The sequence below is a fragment of the Sparus aurata genome, chromosome 23 (assembly GCF_900880675.1).
Source record: "Sparus aurata chromosome 23, fSpaAur1.1, whole genome shotgun sequence".
NCBI lineage: Eukaryota > Metazoa > Chordata > Actinopteri > Spariformes > Sparidae > Sparus > Sparus aurata.
In genome coordinates, this window is record NC_044209.1 from 22,989,442 (window position 1) to 23,015,729 (window position 26,288).

General features: G+C 40.6%; 1 protein-coding gene across 1 annotated transcript in view; it reads right to left on the bottom strand.

The window, feature by feature from the left end:
• The window catches only part of elfn1a (extracellular leucine-rich repeat and fibronectin type III domain containing 1a), a 78,902-nt gene that overhangs the window by 27,298 nt on the left and 25,316 nt on the right, over positions 1–26,288 (bottom strand). The window contains exon 2 of the mRNA XM_030408971.1: positions 387–477. The gene's annotated coding sequence lies outside the window, so the exon portion shown is untranslated. The remainder of the gene's footprint in view (positions 1–386; positions 478–26,288) is intronic.

Consider the following 26,288-nt stretch of genomic DNA (forward strand, 5'->3'; position numbering starts at 1 on the left):
TCCGCAATTTAATTTGATTTGTCCTCTAGTGAGGTAGCTGAAAGTGCCATTTTATTTTAACACTCCTACTAATTTTTTACAACTACTTTATAGACTCCATATTGCCTTCTTAACTATAATGAACATTGTAGTTCCTTGTGCCAACATGCTGATTTAAATTAAAAAGAGGAGTTTAATACAGAGATACCCAAACACAACACCAGTGAACATGGAGCTATGTACAGACTGTCCATCCTCAGGTTGACGTGTCCTTTGAGCGACTTTTCTTTGGCACTGTACTTGTATTGACCAGGAGATTAGCGATGGATTCTCTGTGATCCTCTTAGGGGGCGTTTGCTCATGCAGAGATGCAGTTGACTCAGGCTGTATCACATAACTACACTTACCTCTGTAATCTAGGTTGAAGTCCACAGTGTGAGAGAGCATCCCTGGTGTCCTCCAGCAGTGCAGATGTTCACTGATCTCTCTTCTTGAACTCTGAGGGAAGATATAAAGGAGAGAGATATTTATTGATATGAACTTGAATGTTGACTGGTATACAAAGGGCTTAAAGGTCTCATAAGATGTTCATTTTCAGGTTCATATTGTATTTTTGGTGTCTGCTAACATTGTTTACATGCTTTAATGTTCAAAAAACACATAATATTTCTCATACTGCCCACTTCTGCAGCACCTCTATTCACCCCCTGTCTGATTCCTCTTATTTAGCCCCTGTCTCTTTAAGGTCCCCCCTCCTCGAAAGTTTACTCTGATGCAAGCACCGCCCCCTGTGTTTCAGCCACAACCATTGCTGGTATTTTTACCACCACAGCCATGATGGGGGCGTGGCTGAGGCCGGTGACTGTATAGGTGTGACATCACAACTTTACAGAAGTCCTGATGGCTTGTTTAAAGGCACAGTTGCTGAATATGGGGATTGAGAATTGTGATCTCAATATTTATTTGCTCCTCCACAATAAAACAGACAGAAAAATCTCCCTTTCTGTAATATGGGACCTTTAACTTTTTCATTTAACATGCACATATTTAAGTCAACATGTTCAATCCAGTCCATGCAGGCCGCTCTTAATGGGGCATGTAGTAAAAGGCTGCTTCTTCAGAAGATAACCTTCTTTTGGCATTGCAGTCTCCGAAATGAATTCAGCAGCATGAATGTTCTCTTTTTTCTCCCCTTTTTTTCAAGAATCAGAACCACCTCATTAACCTTATCTAACAAGCACAAGCTAATGAAATCCTCTGTTTCAGTTTCCGGTCTAGCCAAAGTTAGTTTTACTAATTAATCAAAACATCAGTTTCCCTCCTATCATCTTAATGACTCCCTGTAAAGTGAATGAGAATGTGTGGCACACACCGCCCAGGGGGAGGCCGCATGGGCAAATCTTCATGCATTTTTATTGGTAGTTAAAATAAAGGGAAGGTGAGGCTTTGAACTAAAGGGAGATTGATGTTTTTGTATTCATTACAATATGTGAAATAAAAATGAAACATGATTTCTCCATCTCTTATCCGTGCTCCATCCATGCTTTTATGATTTTGTTTACCGAGTATCTTCAGCAATGCAGCAATGCAAGGCTGCAATTTTCCCACCTACATGCATATTAATATCGGCACTAGACAAGCTCCAGATTACTGCATAATCAGTATTCATATTACTGTTCTTCCTCTAATGAAACAATTCTGTGCTCTCATCCCTTGTGATTCAGAGTGTATGACATGCTGTATCAGATGAAAAGCGCGGGCAAAATTCAATCTCCAACAATCAGTAATGGAAATCTGCAAAATGGCTAGATTTCCAGTAAATGAGAGGACAATAGATAATGCAATTCAATTAGCTGCTAAGGCAGCTATTTGCATTTCAGTGAAAGGGGTGATAGTTTAAGTGGCCCAAGGCAGCTGCCTTTCAGCAAAGGCCCGTGACAACACAGAAAGCAGCGGAACCAAGAGAAAAGGGGAGTTTGGGAGTCTTCAGCAGTATTCTTTTAATTACTCGTCATAATGACTCCATTTAGCTGTTCAATGACCCATTTTACGGCATTGAGCAGGCATGGGAAGCTCTCTGTCCTTGGCAGGGTCAGTCCTGCAGCTGCCCCTGCCTGCCATGCTTCAACCAAGAGGGAACTTTATTTATTTCCCCCCACCAGGCTTCAACAGACAGGTTACTCAAGAACTTCTCACAGAACACGTCCCCACGTGTTCACACGGTCTCCGTTGCCACAAATGAAGGATGAGCTCACAGTGATTCCATAAGGGAATTTAAGGTAGAGCTCATTATATGGAAGAAAATGATTTTTCTTCATGAATGTTGTTCAGCATGAAATAATGATCAGTTTGTCACATTGGATCCCACCATGACGGAGCTGCTGAGAGGATTGTAGGTATGTAAATAACATCAGTCCAACATCATTTAAGATGGAAAATGCGTCCTATATGTACAGTCAGTAACTGTTATGTTATGCTGCTGTTTCAATTAAATTTAGGTGTTTTTTGTGGGCTCATTATAAGGCTGCTTATAAATAAACATATACTTATATAATTCAAACATATTTTGAAAATATTAAGTGATAATTGCGTGTTTTTAAATATTGTATTTAGTTTGGCTTTTAAAGTATCATTTATACAGTTTGTATGAGCCAGTGGCTTTTAGCAGTGTGGTGATAGATTGCAACCAACTGAACACCCCTCGCCTCCTTCCTCATGGTAACCCCCTGAAAATGCAAAAGACCATCTCTTGAGCAGGTCTTTAGTTTGTCCATTCTGGGCTACTGTAGAAACATGGCAGTGCAACATTGCAGACTCTTTGGAAGAGGACCAACAATTCAAAAGGCTCATTCTGAGTTAATGAAAGCAACGATTTTTAGTCTCAAGTAATAATACACTTTTATATTATATATTTTTTTGATTATCACATTCTGGTTGTAAAGCTTCTTAAATCTTACACACTAATACAATTGATGCCAATGTTCAAGATAGAAAATAATCTTGGAGATTTTCAGACTAAGTTGTTAAGTGAATTGATCCATCAAATATATCTTCTTACAATAAGGGATGTTACACCTTAAATTGTAACACTGTATAAGACAACTGGTCTCTTGCGTTAATTCCTTAGATAAACTAAAAATACACAGTGAATCTATAAAGTCTCTTTTCTGTGAAGTATTGATCATTTCCTCTGGAGAACTGGAGCAGTATCTATGGAGGTCTCTCTCTTGCTCTCTATCTCGTGGTCCAAAGACACTGATCCTTTGTGTTGCTTTTCATAAGACATGATGTACACGAGGGTGGGTCAGGTCGTGGCCTCAGAGGCAGGACTGCAGGAGGGGAAGAGTGGAAGAGGTGGTGAGGAGAAACAGACCCCATATGGTCCTGAGGAGCTGGAATCCCTGGCATAACTCCAGGATGCTGACCCGGAGCGCTGAAAGGTTGAGCACTGGCACCGATCTGACTGATTCTGCTCAGCTGCTGACGTGCAGAGGAGCGCACATGGATATGAGGACAAAAATAGCTTGCTGTGATCCACAGCTTGACGCAACTGTCCGGAACTCAAATCAGTGCCAATTTATTCTGTCCCACGTCAACTTTCTATGAGAGGATCACAGTGTAGCAATATTTTAAGGATGTTTTAGCTAATTTGATTTGGCATTACCACCTTGAGTAGAGATTTACTATTCAAGACTGGTGTTGTGTAATCTATTTGAATAAAGAAAGCAGTTCAACTATTCATAAAATAAGCGACCAAAAGTCAAATCGTCTGTGCCCTTCACAGCTTTCTGCGAGGAAAAGGCAAATCATCTAGTTGTGCCTGTTCATTAATCGAAGAGATTAGTGTGCTTAAGTGGTTCTCAGACTTAAGGCCTCTTTAAGATGGGATCGAGTGAGATTTTCTAAATGAATATTAGATTTAAGTGTTAAAAAATCAACGAGGAAGATGCAATCACCCATTCCTCTGTCCTACATGTGACATACTGTGAATTCAACAATACACACACACAGGTCACTCTGGCCATCAGTGTGAACCAAGCCATCTTTACTGGGCTAGTTGTAACACTTCCTTTTGTAGTGATAAAACAAAAGCCCAGTCTAGCTTTTACCCCTACTCCTCAGTTTCAAGTCCCACCTCATTGCCTGGCCACTATCTGTCCTTTATGGGCTAACGTTAGAATCCCGTGCTCCTACCCTGACAGTCTGCACTGATATTAGAGGAGCGGTATGAAGTGCAGTAACTTCACTGCTGAACTTTCAGCCATCACATGCATACTATGCAACATTTAAATATGTAAGAATACAGAGTTTTCATGCCACAAATCAGCGAAACCAATGTAATGTTAACGAGCTAGCTAGTTAGCTAACGAGACATTGGCAAAAAGTTGCATGTTTTATGTATGATAATAAGAAAATGACTCTTTGAAATCCAACTGGATCAGAATCAAGGATCAGGATACCCTCCCCCCCCAGACGCGGAGGCACAAAAAAACGGATGGGTAGGGCTAATTGGTGGGGGCAAAGAGTGTATTGGGATTGGGCCCGACAACTATTTTCATTATCAATTTTTCATGGTTTTGAGCTAGAAAACAATAGAAAACAGTAGAAGATGCTCAAGATCACGCCATCAGGTGATGGTGATGTCTTGTTTTATCTGATCAGCAGTAAAAAACCTTGCAATAATATAATTTAAGTTACTTGACAAGCCAGAGTCATAAAATATTTGGCATTTTGGCTGAGTATTTAAATGGTCATTGATTAATGTTCTGTTGATCTATATGATGCCAGTAGATGAGCTATAAATGTCTTGTGCTCTTGCGCTCTGATGAGGTTATTCACTGCACCTCATGCACATTTAAATTATCTTCTGCAGAGGGTAGCAGCCACACAAGCATACATTTCTTCAGAGGAATACACATTTTGGGCCTGTCTTTGAAGAAACAATTTTGAAAATGAAAGAGTTATAAATTCACGGGAAGCATCTATAAAGCTGGTGCAGAATGTTTAGATACACATGTGACTTCAGCTCTCCCTCGGCCTCGGTGGGACTCATTTCAAGTATTGCTCTCCTGGGTGAACCCTGCAGGCATCAGGTGTTACCAACAACCAACAGCAATTTAGAGAAAGTGCCCTTAAAAATGTATTGACCCTGGTACCGTGGGCTGTGTCGGGCTGTAGACGGCTTCCCATGGCTTCAAAATGCATCTAAATCCAAATCCATTTTGTAAAAAGAAAAGCATTAATCACATTGATTGGTAACCTGCTTGAAATGGAGAGTGTGCTCCACTCTATGTCAAAACACATCATTCAATTTGATTTCTTATCTCTGTCTTTCATGATTATAAAATCAGGTTGCATAAGCCGACATCACGCTGACAGGCTCACATTATCTCGTAACGCTATGTATTAACTTTCAATGGCCGGTGGCCAAACGGCAGAAATAAATCTCAGTGTGAGGAAGTAACAGAATACAACGCTGTTCACATGGCTTGCTCCCTGACTGGTACATTTGAGTCAGAGTAACATGTATTAAATTAGACAATTTTTGGTCTTGGCAGAATGACGGGGTTAAGGTGGTGAAAACATTTCCTGTTATGTACTTCACTGATCCTGTGCTGCCAATCAAGGAGCACCTCACTTTGCAGCGCTTAACAAGTGTGGCAGCTGGGGTGGAGGAGGGTGTATTAAAGCAGAACAAATCTTTGTAGCACAGTCACAAGCAACAGACTGCACAGAGTGAGCAGCAGACCGGCTAAAAGTATCTCTACGAAATGTGCAAAGGGAGTTTCATGAACGCTGCTGGGTGGGTCAGTTTTGTTACGTTTTTTTCTCTATAACACAGTGAAAAGAATCTCAATGGGCTGCACTGGATTGAGGGGTGAGGATACGAGAATTTCTGATGATACAATAACTGAGAAGGAAAAAATACCCCTTAAAAAGCAGACAGCGGGAATTCACTTCTTGAACGATAGCGAGACACTGATTTACAAACTGCATTTACATTACTTCCAGTGTGAGCTTTTAGGAAATGTTACTGACTCCTCCAACCTTAGATATCAAAGTGCTTTGTCTTCCTTAATGGGGCTTACCTAACAATTTGTAGTAATTTACATTACCATAAAAAGAAGAAAAGACACAATCTAAGAGGTGCTGGATCATTTACACAATGTTATTATCTGTGTATTATTAACACAATATCAATATTTAATGTTTTAACATCACTATTACCATCAATATTGATATATATTGTGTATATTGTTGTGAGATGAGACTACAAGTCTGGGCATAGTGCCTGTTTAACACCTAAGCCTGCATGTTAAAGGTGCAATACGCAATAATTGGCCACCTTGAATTCTTGTTCCAGCTTATACTACTAACTGCTGCTAACTGTATTCTGGATACACATCCATGACTGTAGCAACTGTTGGTTTGTTAGCTTAGCTGTGCCGCTAGCTGGACGGCCACAGGAGTGTTGGTGTTTGCACTGCTAGCACAGGAGCTTTGGATCGCTGGGAGAAATAGGTTTTCAGGCCTGGGGCTAGCTGGTTAGCATGCTAACTTCAAAAATGTCTTTGACATGAAGTCAAAACTGTTATTTCTTCACATATTTCTTCATATTTTGCCACCGGTGCATCAATAACATGTTAGAAGAGAAAGTATTGAAAAATATTCCTGTATCATAATGTTTTCCCCACACTATTTGGGATGGATTCTAAATGCAGTTTATTACAGCAGCCAGGCTGTTTTGACCAAGAAGTAGCTGAACTGGGGGGGTTATTATAAAGTTATTTGATTTACATATTATTTTCTAATACTCAACTTGCTAAGTTCTTGATTTTACATCTGAGTGACTCAGTCTCAGCTGAGCCTGGAGGTATGGAAATGGAGCAACACAGTTAGTTTCCCCTATGGAGAATATGAGAGTATGTGCTGCCTGTTGAACACACAAATAACAAGCCTTGAGCAAAGTAACGTCCACATACACACACACACACACACACACACACAGAAGGATCCTTGCATATACACACTTACCGGTGTGCATCCGTATGCTCACAGTAAACTTTGAAATTGCCTTTCCAAAAATAGACGTGCAGTAATACTTACTGTACCCTCAACTATAGCAAATGCTATCGACAGTAAAAAAAAACACATTTGGAGACAGAATGGGTTCCCTGATAGCTTCATGAAAGCAAGATACTGGTGTGCTATTCCTTCACTCATTCAATATTAAAGCAGCATCGCATGCTTTCTAGAGCACACATAATGATGTTGTAATGGCTCGACTGAAAAAAAGAACACGGCTGGTCGGCAGTGCTTAAGTACAAAATGTGTCAGTGTGGACGCTTCACAACAAATTGGACATTTTAAGGTATTGTTACATGATTGAAATTTGCGTTTTAGATTATACAAAAGTTTATGCAAGAAACTGATAATTCGTCATGTAAAGGTTAACGTCTAACAATATCTCAAGTGAAATTGTGCATGCTACCCATTAAAATTAAATTAAACAGATGAAATATTCAGTTAAAAGGCACATTGTAATGGTTCAACTGTCTTAGAAGTTGTAACAAGAGTTAATGTAACTTGGGACCTGATAATCATATACTGTATAAACTGTACAACAGCGTATTCTTGTAAAATGTATCCGATATTAGAAGATTTGTTCTAATTTAGAAATAAGGGACTGCATGACAATTATCGCAGTGGCGAGGGATGCTGAATATTGTGTTTTATTGTATTAAAAAGTAATACTCTCCGAAGCATTAGTAAGATTTACAGAGATAAATGGCAATATAATCTCCCCAATATCTCCAAAATAATTGTTATTTATGGAAAATATAACAAAATGGTGATTAAAGGCAGATCTGTGCCGCTGGGTTTGTTCATCGTAATATCTTTATATATATATATATATATATATATATATATACATATATATATATATATATATATATATATATATATATATTTCTTATACCTCAGTCTGCATCCTATAAGCACATGGAAACCATTTTTTTTTCTTTTTTTTTCTGGTCGTTGCTAGGCCTAGAACAAACAAAGAAAAGATTAATGAGCACAGATGACTAAACTTAGGTTATTCTGGTGGTATGCTGGCCCATATTGTTTTGAGTATGAATTTGACAAGACACCTGTTTCTTATATATTGCACCTTTTAAAAGGATTACTGTTTATGTGTAATGTGGTAAAATGTGAAGCCTTTCAGATTCTTAAAGCGGATAAATAAGCACATTTTTGCGGGCAGAGACCCCGAACTTGAGAGCAGCTCACTGAGGAAAAACAAATAACCTAGAGTGCATAATTTATTGAACACTTTAATTAAATTTGACCTCTCATTCCTGCCGTTTCACTACACTGCTTTAAAATTTAGCATTTCCTGGCGGTATTTATCATCATATTCAAAATTTACCTTGCAGCACAGTGCCTCTTGTCAGGATTTTATTACATACATAGTCTAAGCTGACCCTCTCTGCATGGTACCTCTTGGGTTGTTTTAACATGTAAAAGCTGTGCAGTTAACCTTTGCCACACTAAAGGAAACCCTGCTGTTGACACTTCATTTCAGAAGTGCATTCATAATCTTTTGTCCGAGCCGTTTCTGTGCTCTGTGAACAGACTGGACCCGGGGGCACAGAGGCAGGAAAAGCTATTAAGTGGCACAAACTCTGGGGCTGTATTTTTGAGCCCGGGGAATCGTTCATTTAATGCCCTGATCTTTGCCACGCAGATTCCTCTTTCTTCCGGGCCAGCTCTGAATAGTGATGAATAGCAGCAGAATGGCAATCTGTGCCCGAGAGTGGCCTCGCACACATGCATGTGACAAAGACATTAATGTACTCCCGTGTCTGTTTTTTCGCTCTCCAGGATTATTCATCGGGAACATCTTGTGAAGCACCATAATGACTTTTATTCTCGGTCATAGCCAGATCTCTTGAGTGACACGGGCAGTAATTTGTTATTATCTGGAATAAGTGGGGTAGAATGATAAGGATGACAAGTACAACAGGGGCTCGGCCCGGTTTTACTCCGCTGCCTTTATTGCTTTCTGCTGATTTTCTTCAGGGCAGGACCGGTTAAAGAGGGCTTTGTGTGCTGGTATTCCAGGAGAAGAACAGTCGAGAACATGTGAACGCCGAGAACCCACTAATGCACATCGGCTCCTTTCACGAACAGAAAGGATTCATGCTACAGTGTGCACTTTCAGTCTGAAGATCTATCGAGACACGTACGCACATACAGTCCTGTATCCTTTTATTGCACTAATAATCTTCAGTATCTCTGATTATTTCAAATTGGAACGAGTTAATAAGCGACTGCTAATGACGATCTATGGACCCTTTGTTAGCAAGTAATTGGCCTTTGAGTGTGTAGTGTAACCGCAAAGTCTACTGTAATTCGCATAATTGTGCAGTTACAAAGAGGTCGTTTCATCAGAAAATGCCTCGTCTGATACTCCTGTGAGTGGAAGCTGGAGGCATCGGGAAGGACATATGGTGCCACACTGCCCCGATGTTGCGGCGACGCTCCTGTACAGCGGTTTTCTCTTAGTTTTGAAATTGACGACCCTATCAAGAAGCAACTGCACAACAAATCGAGCACCGCTGTAATGGTTTAAGTAAAACCAACAGCAGAGAAAAATCTGCATTCAGCTCCAGCTGTCATTTAAAACGAGTCATCAGTGTTAGCGGTGGACTTGAATTTTAACTGTGATTCTCGAGGTATGTGTCCACAGTTTCCACATTTCTCATTTATTGTTTATGCGAGCAGCCGTGTAATGCATTCTGGTCATTGCGCACTGTGTTTCGAAAGATGAGGTGCTGCACTGTCTGCTCCTCATCGGCATGAACTGGAAATGTGGATACTGCGACTGCTAAAAAAAAAACAATAAAACCCATACATTGTTGAGTCAAAATGCAACTGCACGGCCTATTTCCCACCAAAAATCTCTGCAGAAACACTGAGCTATATCAGTAATGTAAGACAAAGTTTTCAAACAAGCCGCCATGTTGGTCCGGTTTGGAATCCCGGAGAAGCGGCCCACAAGTGACGTTCGGCCAACCAGGTGCAGCCAGTATGCTTTTTTGTGGCTTTGAGTTATTTGTTTTCTCAAGATCACAAGTTATTTATGTCCTTATCATTGAATTAGTGTTGCTTTCCTGAGATAATGAGATCATGTTCCCGTGATTTCGAGAATCTCTCATCTCATATCTTAATAAATACATTTTCTCATGATAAATGATCTCGTTTGTTTGTTATCCCGGGATAATATCATAGACAAAATTTGTTTTCTCGAGATCTTGTAAAATCTGTAACCGGGAAAAATCCTGTGAAACTACAGATTGTTTCCCGTAAACTGTGTTATTTCATGTTTTTAATAGTCTGCACTCTTTGCTCTCAAAGCATTTCTTTCCAGTTGGCTGTTTGCCATCTATTACATAATTTAAATATAATTTCTCATGCCAGTTTGCTCAGATTGACCAGGTAACAATCAGGTTATGTGGCTAGCTTTGAAGGTTGTCTTTACTGTGTAAAGGACAAAAGGTATAAGCGCTCCATGAAGAGGAGCTTGCAGTTTAATTGATGGGATCAGAGGAGACTTAGAGGACTGTGAGATGTAAAAGGCTGGAATTGCTGCATCCCTGGTGAGCCTTAAGGCCTTGGAGTCGTTTGCAGACGTTGTCAGCATGACAGAGTGCTGTTAAAGCCTCATGTTTAAGTTTATTATTACGCCTGAACCAGTGGAGAATTGAAATTTTCACTGTGTAGAACTGAGTGCTTGCAATATGTCAAATATCCAAGCATGAGATGGGAAACACATCCTACATTTCCTGGTAGGTGATGCATATCTGGGACACGATCTGACATGAAAAATGGCACAAGTTATCTCACCCGGTTCAACTCACGATGCTCAGTGTTCTCGGGGGAGAGGGAGTGTCGGGCCCACGGGGGCTGCGCAGTACATATGTTAACGCGGAAACCTGCAAGGCCAGCGAAGGCGCAGCGTGCAGAGCGCCCCCACACACACAGAGAGTGTGTTCAGGCAGTTTACAGCCTCTGCACCGCACCCTTTATGTTCATTATTTAGAGCAGGTGGTCAGCGCGTCAACCTCCGGCACACTCACTCATGTCCATTCATATATTCAACGCTGTTAAATGTTAAGAATCAATTTTGCTCCGCGGACTCTATTCCTGCGACTCTTCATTAAACTGCTCATGAATATGGAATCATTCAGACCTCATTGGCTCCCTTTACGGTGATGTGAGCGGCGGAGCCTCTGCAAATCTCCTCTGACCACAGCGAGCCTCACTTTCCAGGTGAGAGCACTTTATTCTCCCTGCTTCCCTCTGCAGCAGGCCCACTCAATAAATCACAGCGCAGCGCTCCGCCTTTACTCTGCAGCCGCTAAGACACCAATGTCAGTGGCTTGTGAGGATGAATAGTCATGACTCAGCAAACTCCCGGCTGAAAGCGTACTGCTTTTGCTTTTTATTTCCAAAACAAATAAAACATAAAAAAAACAAAAAAAAAACTCAAACGCAGTGCAGAGAGTGACCACGCTTTGACCACCGATTCCTTGCAATATGAGTGACGACTGATGTAATCGGCTCCTGTTTAATGGATTGAATAATTAAAAAGGGAAAATGAACAGACATCATCTATAATACAAAGAGTAGAAAGTAACTTGAGCTACGAGCATGTCGAGGTATTGTTGTCTGTGAGAGAGCTGTTCAAAAACAGGTGTAACATTTCATGGTTCGATTTACACTCCGGAGAGGGAAAATCTTAATATGAGTGCAACATTTGCTCCACGCTGATATAGAAATGGCCGCACATCACATCAATCAAACTAATTCTATTAACCATAAAAGCATTTGGGTTGACACCATGAATGAGACCGACCTGTGCGCTGCAGCTACTCACCCCCCCTCCCTGTTTCCTCAATCAGCACTTATAGAATGGATGGAGGGGCTAACAAGCTAAGTGTCTGCACTAAAGGCATTATTCAGTGTCTTCATATTGATGAGTCTTGTCAGAGTTGATTCATTAAAGGGTTTGAGTGGAGCTGGTAATGCACTTTGGGGTCTGATGAAGCTACAGTGTCAACAGTGAAGCCAAGCAGCCGGTTCAAGTCTCTGCCTCCGCGCGTTCTGCGGCACGACGTAGAACGTTGACGGAGATGAATTGGTCGAGATGTTTGAGTCGTCGGTTGCTGTTTTGTTTCCAAAGGCCTTTTTGCGGGGAACGACATTATATCTTAATAAAAACGTCTTGCAGAACATAATGATATTGCATAATGTACTGACCACGGTGTCTAAAGTGCAAAGTGTACAGTTGGAGTAATAAAACACAAATAGTTCCTCGCTTAAATTACCTACAGTGTCTGAGTCATGCAAGGATCAACACTGTTTTTAGATTCTGAGCAGCTGCCAACTCATTGGCCCGAGTTATTAAGCAGAATTTATCTGACTACTAAAAACTTTTGTGTAAGTGCTTATTATAGCACATTAACTTCCTACACTTACTTTGTATTGTCGCACCAATAAATGTAGCCTACACTCTCCATATTAGACGTTGCCATTTAGTGCTTGTTATCAATTTGGTTTTACTTAGCCTGTTTGAGCAACGTGCATTTTATCCCTCCTGTTGTGTTATGTTCATTTATCTTCTGCAGCAATGTTTGTGGTTCAAATTGACCTGTTGCATGTTTAAATGGTCTGCAGCAGCCACTCATGACAGAGACTGCCATGCACGGCTCCAGCTGCTCATCAAGCGCGAAAACCATTCATACATACGCACACTCTGATAGAAGAGCTGTTGAGAGTGATTTGGGGGTCAGTATTTTGCCCAAGGATACTTCAACATGCAGACCGGAATCAAACCGCTGACTTTCTGATTGGTGGGCGACTGCTCTACCTCTTGAGCCACAGCCGCCCCGTTTAACCTCAATTACGAGTTAAAACTCCTGGTATTAAAGCATACTTCAATAAAAGTTCAAAGTATTCTTCTCAAACATTACTCAGAGTATTAGTTCATGAAGATTTTTCAAAAACTTGGAAACACATCTTTTTTCTCCACTAGATTAAAATTTTCAATTTTCATGTGTTTTAGATTTTTAAACCTTTTCTTACAGGGCGATGTTAATGAATAGGATCTGTTCAGGATCAAATTGACCCCATTCATTTAATTCATCTGCAGTAATTCTCAGCATTCACCCATTCACACACACTGGTAGGAGAAGCTCCCATTCACACTGACTCATACAAAGATTGAAAAGCCACTGGGAGATATTTTTGGACTCAGTATCTTGCCCAAGGACACTTCGACATGTGGACTGCAGGGGCCAAACCACCAACCCTCCAACTGTTGGATGATCACTCCTGAGCCAAATCTGCCTGCCACTATCAAATGTTAGGGTGTTACTATAGTTCAGCAAACTTTCCGTCGGTTAAAACTTGTGCTGAATGCTGATTAAACCAAACTTTTAGTGTTTTCTAATTCTGGAAGTAGGTCACAGGATCCAATCTTTTCATCTATTACTATTTTCAGGGTAATGTAATTGAGTCAGTTCCGCAGAACAAATATCTTAATGATGATGGTTCGTCTTTTGAACTACATATTTAACCGCTCATCAGCGAGCTGCATTTGGGTTTTTATTTTAGAAACGAGGCTTTGCTTTCTTTTTTTAAATAAACCAAAAGAGACTCACCACTTCTTGAACAGAGGAGATGATTACTGCAGGACTCACCTGCTCAGTGTCTGCATGCTCTTCTTTTTAAATCAAGTACTTCTATACATCAATTATCTGGTTTTCTTCTCTTTCTTTATCTGCAATTCTATTGTTCCTTCTAATAACGGGTTAAATTAAAGGGAAAATTCACTGATTTCACACATCAAAGTCTGTTAATGGGCTCTGGGTTGGACGACTGCAGATGTGAGCTCATCTGACCTCTGTATCGTGCCCCTCATCTCTGCCTGAGGCTAGTAGCTGGAGGCTGCATTAGCCGCTGCTAACGTACCACATTATTTGAATCTCTGACCGAACGGTCGGCAATTGATGGATCCTGTGATTTTATTGATTGCATTTAAGTCAATGAAGGCGCCACGTTTTGACAAAGGAGGAATTAGACTGCATCTCTGGTTCTGCTTCCTCTGTCACTGTTATTAAACTGTGTGTTGTTATAAGAGTACAATGATATATTAGTGGAGTACTCTTTTAAGATAAATTGGCTTTGCAAATTAATAGTCTGGGCTGAGCTCGAGCACACCTGCCAACATAAGGCTGTAAAAAGACCGACACTTCTGGGGTATTAGCCGCTGAAGAGCCATCATTGTCCTCCTTGTTTTGGACCTGTTTTATCCTTCATTCCTGGGCAAACTCAGAGATGGGTTGCCAGGTACCAAGACACAAGTCCCACAGAGAGACTTACAAAACTCCCCTATGAAATCGGCAGATTAACAGCAGTAATAACCAATCAGGAGCACAGCGGGAGAAGTGGTTAAAAATAGGGAGACTCTTGCAAAATTGTGAGCGTTGGCAGGTATGCTGTAAGGAAATGTGTTTCAAAAAATCTTCAGAATCTCAGTTTATGAGAGAAAAAGCCGGTAATGTGCAACAATAACATGGCTTTGACATGAATAAAAGATGACATGCAGTTTGCTGTGATGGATCACCTGTCTCGAGTAACATGAACAAAAACAAAGACAAATTCAAGTGTCGGCTGTCGGAAACATGATTATAATCACTGACATTAACCGGGTGGCATCCAGTGAAAAATGATCGACATTAACTAAAGCGGAAGTTCAAATATCACCGCTTACAAAAGCTCTAATTTATTTCTAATTTCTACGTTTCCTGAAGGAGCTTTGAATGTTTTCAATTCAGTTTGTTCCGGTTAATTCCTCAAGTTGCTAAGACGTCACAAGTGTAGGAGGGTGACATTCAACGAAGGTTGCGCTAATAAATGACACAAAAACCTCTAAAACAGCTGGGAAACTGATGCACCGGATTCACCTGTACAATGCGTGGACCAACATTTAGTATCAACTCTCATCTCTGATTTCTCCCCATCATGTAAGAGCTTACAAAATGTGACATTTTAGGTTTTAGAACATCCATAACATATATAATTCACCATCAGCTCTATAGATTCTTGGGCCATCTGAGGGCTACACACACACACATCGAGGCTAATGTCTCATCACATATGCAGACCCAGTTTTCCCCCCCCGCTAGCCTCCTTCAGTCATCCGGAAGGTTTAATATCTAATAGGACTTGAGTCGTAGTGATAAAAGGGGAGCAGAAGAGTGATATTTTGTGGGATACCTAAAAACCAAATTGTTAGAACTGATTGCTCACAATCCTGGTTGCAGTGAATGGAACAGGCCGACTTGTCAAAGAGTCCTGCATCTGTTAAATAAATGAAATAAGATGCTTTGTTTTTCGCGAGCACAGGTAAGCGTTTTGTTCACCGGAGTTCGCAAGTTCACATGACAGTGGTAATAAAAATAGAGCCATGTCATGCGGCATCACTAAGCAACTTGCACTCTGTTTTAATGCAGAGGGATTTGCCAGAATCCACTCGCTGCATGCATCAAGGGACGAGATGACTGCCGCAGATAGCTGATGTCTTGTTGGGAAACGTCACGTGCCTCTTTTCCCCGTTTGCTATCATTCAGCTGCTTCAGTCAAACATAAATTCGGCTTCTCTTTTCGTGGCACAAAACATCTGCGTGCACCAGTTCATCATCGTCGGCTCTGTTGTATTCTTTGTCTTCTTCCCTTCTGTGGAATCCTGCATTTAACTTTAATAGGGTGGACTTGCTAAATTTGGACCGATTTAACCTTAAGTGTGGAGCACTTTACTAGTTCATTCATGGTGCTTTACTTTATTCCTTCTAGATGGCTTGCTGCGAGTCCTCTCGCTGGTGGGAACGTGCATTATATTCTCTGCATGAAACGCGGCTAGAGAAAAAAGACAAACAACCTCTCTGAACTGTCTGAGGGTAGAGTTTGATCAGATCGGTCAATACTTCGTGTTTGTCTGCAACAAACAGAAACTTTTCTTTCTCTGTGATGTGTTTCCACGTTTTCTTGCAATTTTATATTGCCATCCAGCACCTGGGCCGTGTTGGATTTCTGGTACATTTTCCGACATCTGTTTGTGCTGGCGATGTTCCTGGGATTTGCTTTCCTCTCTCTGCTTCCAGAGCTCCTCTGGGCTGTGCACCCACGAGACGTCCCCTGCCCAGTGCATGCATGTTCCCCCTCCTGTTGATCATCTGCTGTCTGGCTCTCCTAATTTGCTGTTCCACCATTAACACTCTCTCTTTAAATAATCTGAATTCCCATGATTCGTTCTCTACTACATGCTTGAATTCCTTGAGGTTATTGAAGCTGTCAGGGAGATTAAACTGGCAGGAGGAGAATTCCACCTCTGACTCAATGATAGAGAGGTTAATTTACATTTTATTAGACAGAAATGGTAACTCTGATTTGAAGGTATTTTCAGAGACGACACAATGGGACAAACTAAACATATGACTTGCACTGTGCAAGATTCTTAAATGTGCCTTTTCACAAACAACTTTTACTTTGATTGTTGCCTGTTCAGTAGTGTTTATCATACAGAAATATGTATGATTTAAGAAAGAAAGGGGTTTTAATCATGGATGATTTTATTTTATCTATTTCAGTATTTCATTTATGTTTTGCAGCCCCTCCAGTAAAGGTGGAATATGAAAATGTCTTCTCAAAACAAAACTTACAGTAAACAACAACTAAAAAATGATGTTATAACTTAGAAAAAAAAGCAGAAAAACAAACAATAAAACCAAAAACATTTGCAGGTTATGGAAGATAAAGAGAAACAACATCGATTTTACACATCAAAGCCTGTTTACAGGTCTTGGGCAGTATTACTGCATATATGAGAATATTTTAATAAGCCTTTAGTGGGCCCAGATGGAGCTGCATAAAGTCTGATGAATTGCCTAAAGTGATGTCACTTAAGCGCCGGTTAAAGCCTAAGCCTGAAAAATAGAATTATTTGGTGGAGTGGAGTTAGAAAGCAGTGAGCTTACCAGACCTCGAGAGCTAATTCCTCATTTCTACTGCAGGCTAGAGGCTCCGGGCAACATTAGCTGCTCGCATAACGTACATGAATCTCCATCAGGACCGTCTGTGGTTGAGTTGCATTGTGGGTAAAAAAGACAACAGGTTTTGCATTGGATAGAAAAGACTAGAAAACATAACTACCATAGAGGAATAGTTGATAATGTAAATGTGTTTGGACTAAAGTATCAGGTCTGTGGAACATACTGTACTGTAGCCCACGGTTGCTCTGCAGCCACACTTCATAACAGCTTCTCAGGACCGCAGCTGCCTCTTCTCCAACAGGATTAACAGTTTTGGAAGCACCACTAACAGTCCTGACAATGTAAACCTCTCAGAGCTTGCATGAATAGCACTGACTCTCAATATTACTCCACGGTCGCATTAGCAGAGTATGATAATAAATGAAACATTCTCCTGAACACCCCATTAGTAAACCTTATCTATTCACAGCCTCCTACAGCCGCCGGCTATCACACAAAGGGCCACATGCTGTCTGAGGCAGAAAAAAAAAAAAACAACCTCTCTTCTTATTTTCCTGTCTTGTTTCCTCATATGCCTCTCAACCACCTCCCTTTCACCTTTTCTCTCATTTATTCATTGTCTCTTTTTATGACACTAATGAGTGAGTGTCTGCTGTGCCTAACTCCTAAAAACCCCGCGCATCTTATCAAGACTCATTTGAGCTGAGATACGTATAATAACAACACAGTCCTAATATATATCCTGCCACCTACTTCTTTTAAACAGTTGGTTGCTTTAATGAACGATTTTATAATATCCAGACTATCCAGTGCCCCCTCCAGCCAATAATGTGTTTTTCTTTTGGTTCCTACAGCTGAATGTTTGAGCTTCACTATTTAGAACCATGTCTGTGCAGAGATTGAATCTAGGAGGCTGTTTTCACATTAACTGCTGAATCTGATTTTCCGACGAGTTTGATTTACTTGATTTACGACATCACAAATAGTTTGGATGCCCCATAATGCTCTAATGATCAGCATGTCATTTAGAAACCTGAAGCCTCCAGTGCACATACACTGAGAATGGACGTCACAGTGAAGCATGACTCGTCTTGTGTCAGGCAGTTAAAGGAGACCTTTTATGCTTTTTTTTTTTTTTACCACCCCCCCCCCCCCCCCCCCTTCCTTCAGTATTTATTTATGTTGTTGTACGTGTCAAAGATCTTGAAAGTTAAAAAGGTCACGCGGACAGAAGCTCCTCTCCTCCACAGAAAACACTGTGCCTCGTCAGTCGTCTCACCTTTAAATCCGTGACTTCGTGACATGTCACATATTTGCATAATTTATGCCTAGCGGGTTGTTTGGCTCGTAAGAACTGATTTAGCATTTAGCAAGGATTTGAATGTGGTTTCTGAAAACCACAGATATCTAAAGTTACACTTCTTTATGTTGTAACTTAATGTTTCCTTAGGTTCGGTTTTCAATTTGAATGTTTCGACAGCGCTGTGATTATAGTCGGGTTCACAGAGAGTTAAAACAACTTCACATGTTGAAACGCGTGCCTTAATACATGTGGTTAGCGGATCTTTAAGGAATATATAGACAATAAGGTTGCTTACTATTTAAAAACCCTAACCTTCCTTTTATAAACATTTCCTCACGCAGTTTCTAACAATAATCCAGACGCTGAATACGTTTACACACTTCTCACACTGTTTTTCACACTGTTGTATCACCTGAAACTCCGCATACTTCCTCAAAGTGCAGTAGTATAGACTGTTCAAAGAATGCGCGAGCCATTATTATCTATAAAACGCTCAAGGGAGAGTCGGCTTTAAACGGAGATGAACACATTGTGAATGGGTGTGACTTCTGTGTGAACTCTGACCACCTGGACAGACCTGACTGAGCCGGTCACCTCGCAATCTGGTTCAGTTCCCAGATTTATGTCGTGTTTGAAAATGGATGACAATAGATTTTTTGGGGGGTCAAAGTTGAACAGTCAAGTGGCATTTCCAAGCTCTCTCTATCTCTCTCTCGCGCTATAAATGTTTTTTTTTCCCCCTTTTCTAACAAGTGCACTTAGAGGCGGAATGTAAAAGGTATTTGTCTTTGCTCCTGGGAAATCCAAATGTTTTCCTTTGCCCGTGCTGCATTATTTATGAAACCTGAAAGTCAAGGCAGAGATTGTGTTCACCTAAGTGTGATTTGCGGCACATTGCTCATGCCTCCCTGCCATATGCCATTCTACCTGGCTGCACACCAGCCACCTAAAAAGCCTGTGTGCTTACATCACCGTTCTGCTGGGACGAGATGTTTGGCAAAATGTCTTCTGGTTTCTCCATGTCTCCACATTACAGGTGGAGTCGGAGCTCGTTCGGTGGTTTGATGAGTCTTCTGACTACTAATGTAGCCTCATTAAAGCAATAAAGACAAGATGTAATGAACTTTCTCAAACTTTCTCTCTGTAACTTTAGGGTTGTAAAGAATCCACTTTTCAATTTACAGTATGATACTCTATTGCTCACCGAGACAGGGTTGCGGCTTTCATTGTAAACGAGCAATCATTCTTAATGTATTGGCATTTTGGGAGGAATTCTGAATGGGGAAACTTGTGGGTTGAGGAAATGTTTTCTTTAGGTACCAACCAGGAACCCCTCGTGGATTCAAATAATTTCCATACTGCTCAGCTCAGCACAATCTATGTTCTGTGTTCTCTCTTTCTTAGTTACACAAACTAGTGGCAGCGTACTTGTTAGCCATCTTGCTCGGATCAGATTTATGTAAGTTCGGCCTATTTTTCCTCACAACTTAAAAGCAAACTCTCCTTCCGCCAGCGTGTTTTTCTTTACCTTCAAGTCTGGTCGAATTAATGCATAAACAACACATCACGGTGTTAGAAGTGGTGGGAGGAATTGTTTCTTGACAACAACTGACTCATCTCCAGCAGCTACAGAGCAGGTGTTGCCAGGTGCGCTTGGTGACATTTGAAAGCAAGGTGTTTGATTCACAAAAATAGAAATAAAACTAATGCCATGTGTTGTCTATGTATCTTGCGGGGTTGAAATCAGTTGTTCTGAACTGTGATGTGCGTTTACTTGTGAGGCTGTGTGTGTGTTTCTTGTGTGTTTCTCTGCACAGCAGGTCTCTAGAGTTGCGTCATGCCACCCATCAACTTCCTGACAAAAGGTAGGATGTGTTGGATTGTTTCCTTCTGAAGTGTCTATTGTCAAGAATGCGTACCTTCTGCTATCAGGATAGATGGGGAGCACCGGGTCGTCCCTGCTGGACTGTTACACAAGGGTTAAACAATGAGAGTTGCATTGGGCCAGCTTCAGAGTTAATTATGTCGCTGTGTCAGTGTCAGGGGCAGAGGACCCAGTAATTGCACTTTGCCACACCATTCTCCTGTAAGAGAATTGGTGTTGTCACTCATGGGAAGCGGCCCCCCACACCACTGAGTTGGCTCATCCTGGACAGCCGCACATATGCAAATGTTCACTCCACAGAGATTCAAGGATAAGTGGCAAAGAGCCCCATTAAAAGACTCTGACTGTGATTGTGAAACTAGAGTAACCGTTCGTGACTGTCGTCGCCATGGCGACATGTAATGAGTCTGTTCAATCTATAAAGTTGCACTTAATGGATGCTTTAGAACAATGAATCCACAAGTGCCAACAAAGCCAGCGGGATGCATGCTTCCACAAATGGCTGGTTCCCCTAATGACCGCCAATTTGGTGGTTTTCGTTTCATGATGTGTCATTTGTGCAATCAGTAAACAAGCCTGGAATTTACAAACTCAGGTAATGATGAGGACTCAATATCCTCCTGAACATTTTATTATCATTGGTGTTGGCTTTGCTTCATGACTGTACGTGTAAACAGTGAAAGACCACGAGAAAAAAATAATTTCAAGACTGTATCTTTATCACAGTTGCTAGGTGATGCAGGTGAGTAACAGAGTTACTGCTTGGAAAAAAAGACAACTTTATATTTTGATGGCAAAACATTTACAAAATATAAATTTTCTTTCTTTATCCCTTACATATTCAATTAGTAAATGCAAGTTTATGAAGACAACATCATCTTTTGGAAAAGAAAGACAGAAAAACGAAAGAAAGAAAGTTTATTGTTTACAATATTAAAAAGGTAATATATATGTTTATTTGAAATATTTATGTGATATATTTTTAAAACAGAATTAGCAAGCTGGCCTCTGAGTGGGTGTTCGAAGCTAGAAAACAACGTCTAATAAGAAGTGTCCTGCAAATTAGTTTGTTTATTCAGTTGTGAAAATCACTGAATGCAGATTTTCCTCTTCTGATTAAAATGTTTTCTCCCAAACTACAATGGGCACCTTTAAGGTAAATCTTTGGCTTGTTGTGTCAAACAATCGGTCAAAATTATTGTACATTTTTATCATAAATACTCAAACAATCGGTAAAAACTAACAACATTTAAACAAGTGTTGTGTCAAGTTTGATCCAAACTAAGTTAATATTAGGTGTTTTCGGTAAAAAATGTTGAACTATTTGACGTTGTAATCGTATTTTGAGTTAAGTTGGACGGCGACTCAGGCCTTCATATCCACACTGTTGGCGTTTATCAGCTCGTCTCAAACATGGCAAAGTAATAGTGTCCTCCTCGAGCCAGTTTTGTTATTGTATTTACAGCTCCTAATCCTCCAGGTAATCCCATCGACTTCACTACAGCCACAACCTCCCTGGTTGAGCTTTTCCTGGACACCTGTCATCTGTTTATATTTAACTGACAAACTGTTGTGGGCAGATATGAGCTTATTAGCGAGGCGTGATGCGGTCAACAACTTTTTCATCGGCTTTTTGTCGGCTCAATAACTGTACCCGCATGAAAGCGCGAAAGACTTGTGAGGTGTGAGAGTAACAGGCCCGTAATTGGATTCATTTGGAGATGATCATTGTCCCCATTAGTGCCATTTGTGTACAGCGATGTAGACTCAATCTTTCATTGCCTCCTCCTCTCCCCTCGGAAATGAACAATTATCTTCCGTAAATTGATTTCTGCCACACACATCAAACACATGCACATAAAAACCACTTGGTCCGGCACCCATGCGCTCTCACTTTGTGTCACATCGCACGCACGCACACACACACACATACACACACACTGGCACACTGGGCTCTATCGCTTTGTGCCAGCATACATCTAGGTCACAAGGAAATTCTAAACATATGATTCTTTTCATGTTTGCTTGCCTCTAATCCCTCTAATCCATTATTTGCCATGCTCGGAATATACTCGGAACTTCAGTAAGAATCGAGTGATACTGGTGGAGAAAGGACCCGAGGATGCCGCGGCTATCCTTATCAGCTGATAGTCAACACCGCCTCGGGCCCATCCCACCCTGAGGTTGACACCATTTCCTTAGTGCCATCGCTGATCTAATATGTCCAGGCGCACTCTGAGGCCAGAATATGAGCCAACTGTCCAGAGAGGATTTTATAGCACAGTCTCACTGCAACACATGCTCAAAATCTTACTTGCTCCCGAATAGTCCGGAATTATCTAATGCCAAACAGGAGTTTAATTTTCAAAAGACAGTTGTACGTTGGGAATATCTTCTTCATAAAAGACAAGTTGTCATTACTTTACACAGGTCTCATTATGTTTCCTGGTTTCGGGCTTCAACACTGACATGCAAGATGTTTTCTTGAGATATATAATAGTTTACAATGTTAATAATTTGTCATTCTTTGTCGCTATTTTAATTGTTATTTTAAAAGTCACCCTGGAAGCCTTAAAAGAACAGTTCAGCATATTCGGAAATACACTCGCTCGAATTCCTGTCGTGGTTAATGTGAGAAGACTGATGTCACTGTCATGTGTCTATGGTTAATATGAGGCCAGTTAGCATAGCTTAGCAAAAAAACTGGAAACAGCTTGGCTCTGTCTGAGGGAGGGCTGCAGATTATTGGGACCAAACAAATTCACAATAGTGGTATTATGGTGAAAAGATCTAAAAATGATGTCATCAACGGTTCTTTGTTTACTATGTATTTTGTCCTGTTTGGCCAATCAATATCCTTTAGTGTAGGGAGAAAGCCTAACATCAACTTCAGACTTCATTATCTATACCTAGCTTATTGTCTAACTTTACTAAAACTAAAGTGGAAAGATGTCAACTCAATGTTTCGAGTGATTTCATCTTTTCCTCAAAGTCTTGGCCAGAAAGTCAGTGTTTATCTCTGAAGTTCAACCTTCAGTCCTTTCTGAATCTTAACTGTAACTGTATGAGCGCAGCAATTGGAGGTTGGCAGAATAAAGGCTCCCTTCTTGGCTCTGAGGGATACAAAAAGAATTTCTACAATCTTAGTTAGAATAACATGCAACACTGGAATTCTTTGGTAAATCCCTTTTACTCTGTCGTACAGGCTTGTGTAGAGGATTAGAGAGAAAATCCACAACAAAGCAGAGCTCAATCTCTGCGTAGTGTCTTCATGATCTTCAACAGCTTGGGCTGTATTTACATGCAGAACTTTCACCCAAACTTAGAAAAAGAGCCGAGCAATAAAATAAAGCGCTGCTGTAAAAAGACTGATGGTTGCGGAGACCCTGAAGAGTTCTGTGTAGCACCATTGGGTTCTGAGCCAGGGGCTGGAGGTGCTCTGTAGCTGCATAAGCTCACCAGGTGTTGTCTAAGATGCAGTTTAGACCTGACTGTCCTCTCCGCTGCTGCCTCCAGGCTGTCCAGCCTCAACACTCTCGCACAGTTTGTTTATGCTGTCTGCCTCCAGAGAGCGGAGCGCTGACCACCGCCGACTGAGAGACTGCTTAATAGTCTCTCACATGCATTGAACCTGAGTCTCGAAGAGAAACAGCGCACTCGTCCTGTTAGACTTTTCCATTTCCACGTCCTCACAATGTGTTTACAGTGTCTGTGGTGCTCCGAGGTGTCTATGCTTTTGTTTCTCGTAGTTCCCGTATGGTGTTTGTTTGAATTTGTGTTATAACAAAAAATAACATCATTTAACTCCAATAACTCTGTTTATGCAGGTTTTTTAAAAACACATTACTTACTCTTTTTTGTGTAACTTAAAGTAAAGGGATACATAATCATATACAGCATTATTTAATGAGTAACTAGTATTTGATTAAGTTTCTTGGGCATCTACTCTGTGTTTTGTTTCACTTTACTTGAATCTAAACAAGAGCTGTAACTAATGATTATGTAATTAGTATTTAATGAGTATCTAATCATTATGATTCAATGATCAACTGTCCCTGAATAAGATTTTTAAATTGAAGTTAATGTTTGATTTGTCAAAAATCAAAACACGACTGTAAATTATACTTCGGCTTTGTCACTTGAACGTAAACAAATTGAGGCAATTTGAGGCATGTTTTTTTCTAGTTGAGTTACAGCTGATGAAACTTTCTCCTGGTCTGATTCTTATTGTATTCTCAGTCCCTCATGTCCCGACTTGTGGAAGTTGCTCGAGTGAGGTCAGAGAAGTTCAGCAAGTTAATAAAAGAAGGTGACAACGTGGTCGCCTCGAGTGCTGGAGGTGGTGGTTGGAGCTCAACCGGCCCTGCACGCTGTCTTTGAGGTGGCAACTGACCTCAAACCTCTGACATTGTCTCTTCACACTACTTGATAGTGTCGAAAGAACAGAAATCGAAGATTTATTCTCAAGAGCCAGAAAGACAACCTCGATACTTTTTTCTTCATTAGGTGTTACATGGGATCTTACTCTGCTACATTTGTTGAGCATCATCCTACAGGATGTTAAAGTGTACATGTTAAGCCTCGATCCGTATACGGAAATAAAATGCTTGCCCTCTGATGCTTGTCAGGGACCACATCAGCACATCAAGTTAACACAGCCGAGGAAGGACTGTGTCTTCTGTCACAAGATGGTGTTTATTTCAGCCCCTGACAGACATGCCGTACCTTTCAGAGGACCGAGGCATGAGTCAATCACAACTCTAAGCACAGGACATCTCCGTGTGTCCTATCTCCCCTGAGCTCCTCCAATACATTACAGTGATGGACATGTGTCAGGTGATGAAGAGAAGTCAGGAGACTTACACTGATCATTTGCTGCCTCACATCTTGGCAGTTTAACAGGTTCATGTAAAAGGCAAGAGAGACAGTTGCTCAGCTCGCTTGGAGAAGACGAACCTCTTCCTACAGATCAGCTGTTCCACTCATTGAACTGACAGCCAGTTCCTTTCTTCCTCAAAGAAGCTATAGTCTGTGTCTGCCTTGTGTGAAAACGTTCCATTTTTGTACAATATTCCTCTGAGGATGTAGCCCGTTTGGTCTGGGGGAAGTTTGTCTTCCATTTGTTTGTAGAGGAGGCACAGAGAAACAAGTGTTCTGACAGTTGGTGCCATCATTCAGTACAATCCCAAACTGCACAGTGGTTTCTGAGAGGTGCACCGTCAGACATTAGTTTAAACAGCAATGTTGCACAGGTTTGTAAAACAATATGTGAGCAGTGTTGAGTAACTTGTCTACAAAATGTAATATATTAAATTTTACTTGTTACTTAGATTTGAAATGAATAAGTTCCTTTTGAATAATGTGTAGAGTAATGTCTAATTTATTACATGACTGTGTTACTTTCGCCAAAATAATAAATGGAAGAGGGTAATATTGGTTATAGCAGGTAATCGAGGCACAGAAGCACCTGAGATGCTACAGATCTTGATGCAAAAATAATTAGTGAGACAGTCAGATGCTTCACTGGTGAGTTGTCAAAACCTTGTACATGATCATTTGTTGACTAGTTTGTTTGTTGTTTTATTGAACCTGCCTGATGTGTTTTTTTCTTGAAATCGTTTGCCTGAACTGAATCACAAGAATCTAAGCCTTTCTAACAATGTATAACATGACTATATAATTATATTGAACCTATCATCTTAGCTGTTTTTATATTGTTCATAACAAATCTGTGATAATGAATGGCCTTATAGGTAACATATATGGCAACATCATTTTTTATATAGTGACATAAAAGTTATAAAGAGATCAGATAGAATAGATTTCAAAGGTTTGCACCATATGTTCCCAGCAAAAACCTTCATCGAGGGCAGTTTTCCACTCATGGACAGAGGGTCATTTTGGACTAGTTTTGACCCACTAATTTGGATGTAAATGTGTAAGTTCCAGATCATCAATAAGAAATGTTGTTTCCACAAGTGAAATTGCATTAAGAGTTTGG